This window comes from Nomascus leucogenys, chromosome 1a, assembly GCF_006542625.1.
Source record: "Nomascus leucogenys isolate Asia chromosome 1a, Asia_NLE_v1, whole genome shotgun sequence".
In the NCBI taxonomy this organism is placed as follows: domain Eukaryota; kingdom Metazoa; phylum Chordata; class Mammalia; order Primates; family Hylobatidae; genus Nomascus; species Nomascus leucogenys.
In genome coordinates, this window is record NC_044381.1 from 87,223,541 (window position 1) to 87,233,292 (window position 9,752).

The window sequence follows — 9,752 nt, forward strand, 5'->3', positions numbered from 1 at the left end:
GGGTGAGGGAGTATATTCATTTATTCACTCCATTTTTTCATTGAACAGCTACAGTATTTCAGGCATCATGTGACATAGAGTGGGAGACAGAAAAAGCACTTGCTCTAGGAGGGATGGTAAGCCACATGCAAAAAAAAAAAAAAAAATGCATTTCAGAAAGTGTAAAGGGCTAATGAAAAACAGATGTCACATTATTAAAATTCACAGGAGGAAGGGACAGCTTCTCCATAAAGCCTTCCCATCAGGCAGAGGCATTTGAATTGAACACTGAAGAACAAGCAGAAGTCTTAAGGGAAGGTAAACTGTGAACAAATGCACAAAAGCAGAAAGAGCAAGGGAACTGTAAAAAGTGAGGCTAGATATGGAGTGGGGCACCAGCCCCTACCTGGCCTTGAATACAAGGAACTGCAAAAAATGGAATGCCCTTCAAAGTTTTTTGTGCAGAAAGATGATAAGTTTACAAGGGCATTTTAGGAGGTGAATCTTGTAACTGATTAAAATGAATTGAAAGAGGGAAAGCTTGAAGTTGGGAAGATGGCAGAAAGCTGTTTTTTACAGTATAATAATAGTAACTGCTTTGTACAGACGTGGTAAGGATTAAATGGGAAAATCAACGTAAAGCACTTTGCAACAGAGTAGCTGACAGATGGTAAACACACACACATTATCATTATTTTTATACAAGAGGTGATAAAATCTGCACTTGAGTAGTGGTGTTTGGGATGAAGAAGAGGGGCATGGGCTTATAAAATACATCAAGCAATACTTGAGGAACAAGGGAGAGGAGTTCAAATATAAACTTGGAGTTTTCAAGCCAGGGTGACTGGAAGTTTGTTGATGCCATCAAGAGAAAGTGGGAAGTCGGGAGGAGAAGCTCCCAAGGATAAAGATGATGTCAGGTTAGTAAAAATTCAGGAGGAGTTAACAGGACATCTTGTTGGAGATACTGTGCACACAGCTGGAAAGAAGACACCTGGCTTGGAGAGCTAGAGTCACAGACTCTGGGAACTATCCACACTGCAGTAACAGCACAAACCATTCAGGGAGACTGCCAAGGGATAATAGAGAAAGGAAAAATTGGGAGAGAGAAGAGAATCTTGGAGTGGAAGTGGAAGAGGGGCCATGTAGAGATAGTGAGACCTAGAGAGCTCTGCGTGAAAGAAGCCGAAAGAGGAAAGACTTCAGGAGCTAATGGTCAATATTCTCTGATGCAGGGAGAGACAGAGAAAGAAAGAGGGAGGACAGCGGGCAGCTCTTTGGAAGAAGTCATTATATTTTGGGGAATAAGAAGTCCTTGTTGGATGAGACTTGGGGAGAAGGTGGAGAAAAGTGGGAAGTGAGTAGATGAGTGATGAGAAAATAGGGACAAATGATTAAAATTCCAAGAGTTTGTTGAAGGCACGATGGGGAGAGAGTATAATGGGGAAAAGGAATTAGAGAAGTGATATTCTTTTTAAGATGGGGTTTGTGGAGGGAGAGGATTCTGTGTTGAAGAAGAAAGACACTTCAGAGGAGAGATGGAACTGGGGCAGTTTACCAAAGTAAGGCAAGGGTGAGCTCCTGGGCACTGTGCAGGAAATGAAGGGTTTTGTTTTTGTTCGTTTGTTTTTTACTCTAAGATTAGTGACAGGGAAGGATGAGGACCCCGGTGGAGAAATCAGTGTGCAAAGGAAGAATGCTGACCAAGCTCACACTGTTTGGTTTCATTCTTTTGGACTTCGAGGTCCTCTCCTGTCGAGTGATTTGGAAATTATCACATGGAAGCCATGGCAGGAGCACAGCTTCTGGTCCTACTTCCAGATCTAGTCCCCACATGACCCAGCATTCCTGCACACAACTAGGAAAGCCCTATTTGTCATTCCAAATATCAAGGCAATAAATGCTATTTGGTCTGTTCCAAATTACATATAGATGAAACAGAGCTGTTTTCTTCTTACTAGATGTGATTCTGTATGCCATATCCAAGTACCCTGGATTCTAGAATTAGCTTTTATTCACTCACCATATTATTTTTAAATACCCACGTACATGCACATGTGAGTATCCTGTCTAGATGTCTTGCTCTATAGTCTCCATGTACCTAAATTCCTACCCTTTCAGGCTCCTTCTTCAGGCCTGTCTCAGTCTTCACGGATCTCTCCATCTCATATCTTTGAGAGTTTGCTTTGCTCTGCAGTTCAGTCGGCCAGGAAATATGTCTCACACTCTGTGGAGCCCTTTCTCTTTTCCCCGAAGGCATCTACCCAGTGTTGAGTTTAGAGGGCCCATTCAAAACACAAATGAACAACCAAACATAAACCAATCTCATTAGAGAAAATCAGTGAAACTTTTTCCTAGAAGGGTATCTCTGGTTTGCGTGGAGTCCTAGTTAGGGAAAAGAGGTCAGGCTGGCAGGACCAGAGGAAAGCAAAAAGAGAAAGCAGATAAGCTATCAGTCTGCCTGTTTTCATGGTCCAGGACACATAGCCCTCCTGTGCAAATAATTCACAATCTTCCTGTACCCAGCTATCACCAGACCACTGGCTGATAGAAAAGTGCAAGTTAACTCACTGCAACCTTGGTATTATCAGTGCTGCACATAGCTCTCTCCAGCACAAGCCCCATCCTATTAAGTCCCCAGCAAGCCTTTGTCTCCTTGCAGTCAGCTCTTTCTTCTCTTGCTGACCTGCCTGTTGCTTCCTTGCAATCTATCTTCATATGTTCTCTAATAAATCTGCCTTTTTTTTCTTTTTTACCACAACTGTCTTGGTAAATTCTTTTTACCTCCCATGCGACACTGGCCCCAAATAGTCGCTACCCGTGAGAGTCTGTACATTGCAACAGAAAGAGGAAACCCCTGCCCTTACCTTCATAGGCTGCCAGGACCATACACGTGGGTTTCTATACAGCTTCCTCTTTACCTCCCTTTCTCTCCTACATTCCAGTTTCAGTATACTATCTAAAATGCAAGTCTGACCTTTCAAATCAGTAGTCAACATTTTCCTAACCCCGTGCTGGAAACTCAGTGGAAATTATTAGCATGGAGTACAAGCCCTTTAAGGTTTGACCCCTATGCCTTCTCCACACTCAACTCCTCACTGCATTTTAATCTCTGTCTTCAGTCATTTGGAAGAGCTCTTATCCGTGTTAGGTCTTTACATACTAATCCTTTCACTCATAACACTTTCTCCCTCCACTCTCCTCTCCTCTTTACGTCCTCTCCTCTTTTCTTTCACCAAAGCTAACTCCTACCCATCCTCCCTTTCTGGGCTTAGCTGTCCCTACAAGTCCTCATTAAGCCCATAGGAAGAGGTGCACCTCCTATATGCTTCCATTATCATGGGGTTTACCCTCTACTGGCATAAATCACTTTACACAGTAATTGTCCATTCACTAGCTGGTTATCCTTACTGGAATGTGTGTTTATGAGGAAAGAGGCCATTCTATTTTATTTGCCTCTGTACTTAGCACATGCCTGGCAGAGTAGGTGGCTGTCGAATATTTATTGAATAAGTGGCTAGCTGAATGAATAAATGAATGCTTTTTCTTTTGGAGTCCAGTGTTTTTCTGAGCCTCATCACATATTTGAATCTCTTAGGTAGGCAAAGCAACCCGGCTTAAGTGAAGGGGGTTATTCCTTTCTTTTTTTTTCTTTTTCTTTTTTTTTTTGAGACAGTCTCACTCTGTTGCCCAGGCTGGAGTGCAGTGGCTCAATCTCAGCTCACTGCAACCTCCGCCTCCCAGGTTCAAGCGATTCTCCTGCCTCAGCCTCCTGAGTAACTGGGATTACAGGTGCCTGCCACCATGCCCAGCTAATTTTTGTATTTTTAGTAGAGACGGGATTTCACCATGTTGGCAAGGCTGGTCTCAAACTCCTAACCTCAGGTGATCTGCCTGCCTCGGCCTCCCAAAGTGCTGGGATTACAGGTGTGAGCCACCGCGCCCATCCTATTCCTTTCTTTTTATCTAATATCAATAATTCGAAAAGAAGTCCAGATGTGTGACACATTTCCCAAATCCTGATCGTGGGCAATGACTGAAGCATGCAGGCTGGGGAACATGCCCACTATCAGTGCCCATAAGTAATACCAAAAACTGTGCCCAGAGAATGCAAAAGGAACCATCCTGCACAGGCACAGGGCAGGGCTAGGGCAAGAGGACAACCTATCGGCTTTAGGGTCCCATCCCCTGGGGGAGCACACGGCATGGGAATAGTTTTAACAGGGTCAGTTCAGTAACCATATTCTCCCTTCTCCGACCAGGAAGCTGTAGGTGGCAGTGTAAAGGAGAGCTCGGAAGAGCAGGAACAGAGAAGGAAAGAAAGTAATTGTTCCTCCAATTCCACTCATTCAACTAACATTTACTGGGTACCTATATCCTATGCCAGGCACAGTGCTAGGCCTTGGGGACACAGTTTCCTCCCTTTGTGGAGTCTGTTGTCTAGAGATGTGCCTGGCATTACTTAATCACATACATAAATTTAATGGGCATCTTTAAATTACTTCAAAAATATAAGTCCAGATTATGAGTGTTTATGAGGAAAGGGTCCATTCTATTTTATTTGCCTCTGGACTTAGCACATGCCTGACAGAGTAGGTGGCTGTTGAATATTTATTGAATAAATGGCTAACTGAATGAATAAACAAATATTTTTCTTTTGGAGTTCAATGGACTCCATGGCCAAATATGGCTTGGCTGTGTCCCCACCCAAATCTTACCTTGAATTGTAGTTCCTATAATCCCTATGTGTCCTGGGAGGAAGCCAGGGAAGTAATTGAATCATGGGGGCAGTAACCCCCGTGCTGCTGTTCTTGTGACAGTGAGTTCTCACAAGATCTGATGGCTTTATAAGGGGCTTTTCCTCCTTTTTTTCGTCACTTCTCCTTGCTGCCGCCATGTGAAGAAGGACATGTTTGCTTTCCCTTCCACCATGATTGTAAACTTCCTAAGGCCTCCCCAGCCCTGTGGAACTGTGAGTCCATTAAACCTCTTTCCTTTATAAATTACCCAGTCTTGGGTATGTATTACCAGTGTGAGAACGGACTAATACAGGTGTATAATAAGCAGGGATCTGGCCTAGTCAGGGAGAATATGAAAGGCTTCCTTGAGGAAGTAACTAGTGAGCTGAGAGCTGAAGCTTGAGTAGGAGTACTTTAGGAGTATGTTGGAAGAAAAATAAAGCATTCCAAGTGGAGGAAACTGCATGAATGGCCTTCCCTTCTCCATCAAGTTAAAGAAAGAACCACTTCAACCAAGTTCAGTTCTATAGGCCTTATCTGCTTCTTCTCAACCCAGTATCTACATTTCGTTTAAAGAAAAAGGAGGCTACAAAGTGGACTTGTGTGTGGGGACTGCTGCTGGGCATTGTAGATTGCAATGAGGGGCTGGGGTGATCAGTCCACATCTAGTTACCCTAAGCTCTGACCATCAGCCATCCTCCTTTGGAGGCCTGCAACGCATGAAGGGGCAGGCTCCTCTCAAACTTGGATCCAGCCAGTGAGGCCAGCAAAAAGAAGCCCCAGCCAGAGGCCAAGAGCCCATAAAGGGTGAACTGATCCCCTTATTTCAGGAAGAGCATGGCGCAGCAGCTATATTTGAAAATCGAGGTAAACAAGAGCTCAGCTCAAGTGGATGGGGCACGACAGCTGTGGAAGATTAATCACACGCCGCTGCAAGTCACCGGGTCGCCAGGGGCCGAGGAGGCTTCCCTTTTGGTGCCCCACCAGAAGGCCGGATGTGTTCCTATCACGTACCCACATTCCACCCCCCTCAACTCCCTCCTCCCCCCACCCCCTTCGGGTGTTTCTTGACCACCCAGGAGCTTGGCTGAGCCTGCTGCAGTCTGCGTTTCTGATAAATTGAAACCAGTTTTAATTCTTCTGCCCGGGAGACCTAACCGCTGAATGCGTTCGGAGGTTTGTTTTTTAATCGCCAGGAAAGGGAGGGTGGAAAGAGGGGGGGGAGAGAGAGAGAGAGGGAAAGGGGAAAGGAGGAGAGAAGAGAAGAGAAGGGGGCGGGGGGAGAGAGAGAGAGAAAGAGAGAGAAGGAAGCTGCGATGAGCGGGTAAATTTAGGGTACTGCATTAAAGGCATTTCTTCTATTTAACCCTACCCCGCCACCACCACCACTACCACACGGTTAAAAATAAAACACAATGAATTAAGACGAAAAACTGCTTTTTCCCCCGGAGCAAATTGCTTTCATCATCTTTCCCAGTGGCTCGGGTCCTCTGGGCAGGTCAGCCAGGGCCTGTAGGAGCAGCAGTGCCAGCCTCTGAATGAGGGCTTTGGCTGTGTGTGTGTGTATGTGTGTGTCTGTGTGTGTGTCCGCGCGCGCGCGTGTGTGTGTGCGCGCGTGTGTATGTTGGGGGATCAGGGGAGGGTTAGTTATATATTTCGATTCTCTTCACCGAGCCCCAGACCACGCAGACCACCAGGGGCTGGAGAGTGCAGGACTGGAGAAACCCTCCTTCTCCCCTGCCCCCTTGGCCCCAGAGGTGGGTGCTCTGGGGCTGCAGCTCCCGACCCGCGGCGGTGGAGTCCCGAGATTGGGGTGAGCGCGTGCGTGCGTATGTGCACGCGGGCGCGCGCCGAGTGGATAACGCGCTTCCCTGCTAGCCTCCAAACCCGGCGGACACTCACAGCACCAGAAGCACAACACGCCCTGGCCCAGGCGGCACACATATGCCGACAGGCATCCAGCACACACAACACAGCAGTCAGTCTCCCCAAACAGCAACCGCTACCAACCCAGCATGCTCACGATCCGACTGTACCCATCTGCCCAGGCATCTCTCTCTGCCCCTCCCCACCCGGCGGCACCCTCCCGTAGACACCCACTCTGCCAGATCTGCCCCCCCAACACCGCATACACAATGTACACTTCCCGGGGCACCCTCCCCCCACTTCTCCTGGCACTAAATCCACAGGAAGGCGGTTCATATGAATGATCTTGAGAAATAACTTAACCCCGTTATTCGCTATCAGGGATCCTCTTAGGGGCATCCCAAGCCCCCCAACCTCTACCTCCCATGTCTTGGCTGCCCGCTAAGCGGGTAGGGCAAGAGGCTCACCCCATTACTCACCGTTTCCTCTCGGCCTCCCGAGCGGAGTGGGCAAGTGAGGGGGGTGAGGAAGGTACGCGATGCCCCCGCCGCCGGGCGCCTCACCGGCCGCAGCGGCTCATCGCCCCCGTGGGCTGCCCGCCGGCCGCAGCCGCGTCCGGGGCATGTCAGTCAGCCGCCGCCGCCCGCCCGCCGGGGTTCGTGGGCTAGCAGCTGTCAGGGAGCTGCGGAGCAACGCATCTGGAGCGCGGGGTCTGGGAGGCAGGGTGTCTGGGGCCAGGGCGAGGGGCCCCGGGAGGGGTCCTTCGGTACGGATTTCAGAAAGAGGGAAACCCCGACACAGAGCGGTGGCTGGAATCTACGCCCAGGAGAGGCCCGGAGTCCCGGCCGCGGGCGGCGGGGGATTCCTGCCGGGAGGGGCAGGAAGGCGAGCAGCCCGGCGCGCCCTGGCGGCTCCGAGGGACCCGGGCTCGGGCTTGTGGTCGCGTCGCCTGGGCTTTCCCTGGGCTGGGAGCGCGCCGGGTCTCCGCCTTGCACGCTGTCACCGCGGGAGACGTCTCGGCCTCGCCGCGCGCAGAGGGGACGCGCGGAGAGGCTGGTTTCTGAGCGAGCAGAGAGCTTTGCCCATTAAGCTGCCGCAAGAAGCCAAATCAAAAAGCCAATCTCCAAGCCTCCAAACGGAACGTCACCCTATCAGCTGGGAGACAGCGCCGCACCGAATGACAAGCCGCGCATATTTTTCCTCGTGCGCCGAGGGGAGACTCTCAGAACGCTCCTCAACCGGCAGCGAGGAAGTCGAGCCCGCATCCCGCATCCAGAGGCCCCGAGGGCCGAATTCAGATCCAACCCCTGCCCCGCAGCCACCCAACCCAGCCGTTGGAGCCTGGCGCCCGCGCCTCCCGGCCGGCAGCACATCAAAACGGCGGCGCGTCCTGACCTGGATTCCGCCGAGTTGGGAGCTCCAGGCAGCAGGCGGGCTCGCGGCACCGGCTTTCCCCTTGTCCTCAGGAGACGCTGCCTGCAATTCCGAAATTAAGTCTCCACCAAACACATCTGTGGTTTTTAAATATAGCAGGGAACTATTACCCAGGCAGGGTCCACCCAGGCCTAGGGGAGGAGTTGAGGGGGATGGAGATTGGCAGTGGAGGGAAAAGAAAACTCGTTTTTTCCCCCTCTTTTTTTCTTCTCTTCTTGGTGCAGAACCCAGCCTGTCATTTTCTCAACCCAAGTCAAACAACAGCTTGTGAGAGACGCTTGGGTGAGCTCTGGTATGTTGGCTTTTCGGGTTTCTAAAGCTAAAAATAAGAGGGGGCTGCCTCCCAAATTGCTGCTTACTCTGGGCCTGGAGGCTGGAAGAGAGCTGGTCCTTTGATGCAGCAGCGGGACTAGGGCGTGGGGCTTGGCTCAGGCGAAGTGTACACACGTAGCCTTAAATCAGATGCCTGTAATTTCTGCTATATTTGTCAGGCTTGGTCCTAGAGGCATGCGAGGTGGGCAAGCCACTCGTAGGAATGGGGTTTCAAGCCCTTAGCTTATCGGTGGCATTAGGCAGATCTAAAATGAGCCTGGTGGCTGGCCTTCTGCAGCGACACCAGTGCAGAAAAGTCAGAATGTAAGGGCAGGAAGTTGTTCTCTCAGGCCTCTCTGCTGCCTGAAGCTAAGTGTGAGGGGACAACAAATGATAATAATACTTAACCAAATATCATCACCTTTCAAGGGCCAGGAGTGGTGCTAGTGAATTTGATTGTATTACCTCATGCCATCCTACTAAAACTCTATGAGCTAGGTACAATTACCAACTCCATTTTTCTGTTGAGGAAATTGAGCCTTAGGTTAAATAACCATCCCAAGGCCACGTGCAGCAGAGCCAAGGGTTGAAATAAAATGCAACCAACCGGAGTTGTGCTGAGACCTCAACAGTGTGTGTGACTCCTGAGATCCCTGGCTCCTTTGCCCGGCTGCTCTGGAGCAAGGCTTGGTTCAAAGAGATTAAGTGGGTGTAGAGGCTAGGGAATCTCTAAGCCTGAGGTGTCAGGAGGTCTTTGCTGGTCCTTTGACTCAATGTTCCTTTAGCAAGCTGTGTGGTGGTTTCTGGCCTGAGTCCTGAGTCAGAGTCCTGGATGTGCTCAGTAGGAGCAGTAGGAGTGCTTTCAGACCCCTGAACCTTTATGGGTCTTGAATTTCATTTAAAGTTAGGGCTGGGACTGCCTTTGAAAGGTTTCAATAGCTTCTAAAGTTGTGGGATCTCAGGATATGTCAATTACTGGGACTTACCTTGTGTCTGCTCCCATGGAGAGTCACAATGCTGAGTCTACGCATTGAGAATCTACAGTAGAGACAAAAAGATGGCTAGTGGGCATATAAATTGATATAGTTTTTAGGTAGGGCAATTTTGAAAGCTACATCAAATTCCTCAAAAATGTGAATGCCTGTGACCCAGTAATTTTACTGGAAGAAATTTATTCTATGACAATCATTAAGGAAATGCTCAAATATTTAGTTACAAGGATATTCATCGTAGTGTTTATAAGAGTGAAGAATTGGAAACATCTTAATTTTCCAACACAACAAATTGGTGAAGTAAACATGTTTTGTCGACATAATGCTGTATTCTACCACTGCAAAAATACTGATGCAGCATTCTGTGTACTGGCGTGGAAAGGTTTTTATAATATATCGTAGACAGAGAGAAAAAAACAAACCCAGGACA

At 48.9% G+C, this 9,752-nt stretch overlaps 1 protein-coding gene across 2 annotated transcripts in view; it reads right to left on the reverse strand.

Moving 5' to 3' along the window:
* Positions 1-7,755, reverse strand: part of SLC8A3 (solute carrier family 8 member A3) — a 151,274-nt gene extending 143,519 nt beyond the window's left edge. Inside the window, exon 1 of one of the 2 annotated variants that reach the window (XM_030812691.1) lies at positions 7,064-7,755. The gene's annotated coding sequence lies outside the window, so the exon portion shown is untranslated. The remainder of the gene's footprint in view (positions 1-7,063) is intronic. The other variant, XM_030812696.1, reaches the window with a different exon arrangement.
* Positions 7,756-9,752: the final 1,997 nt, after the last annotated feature.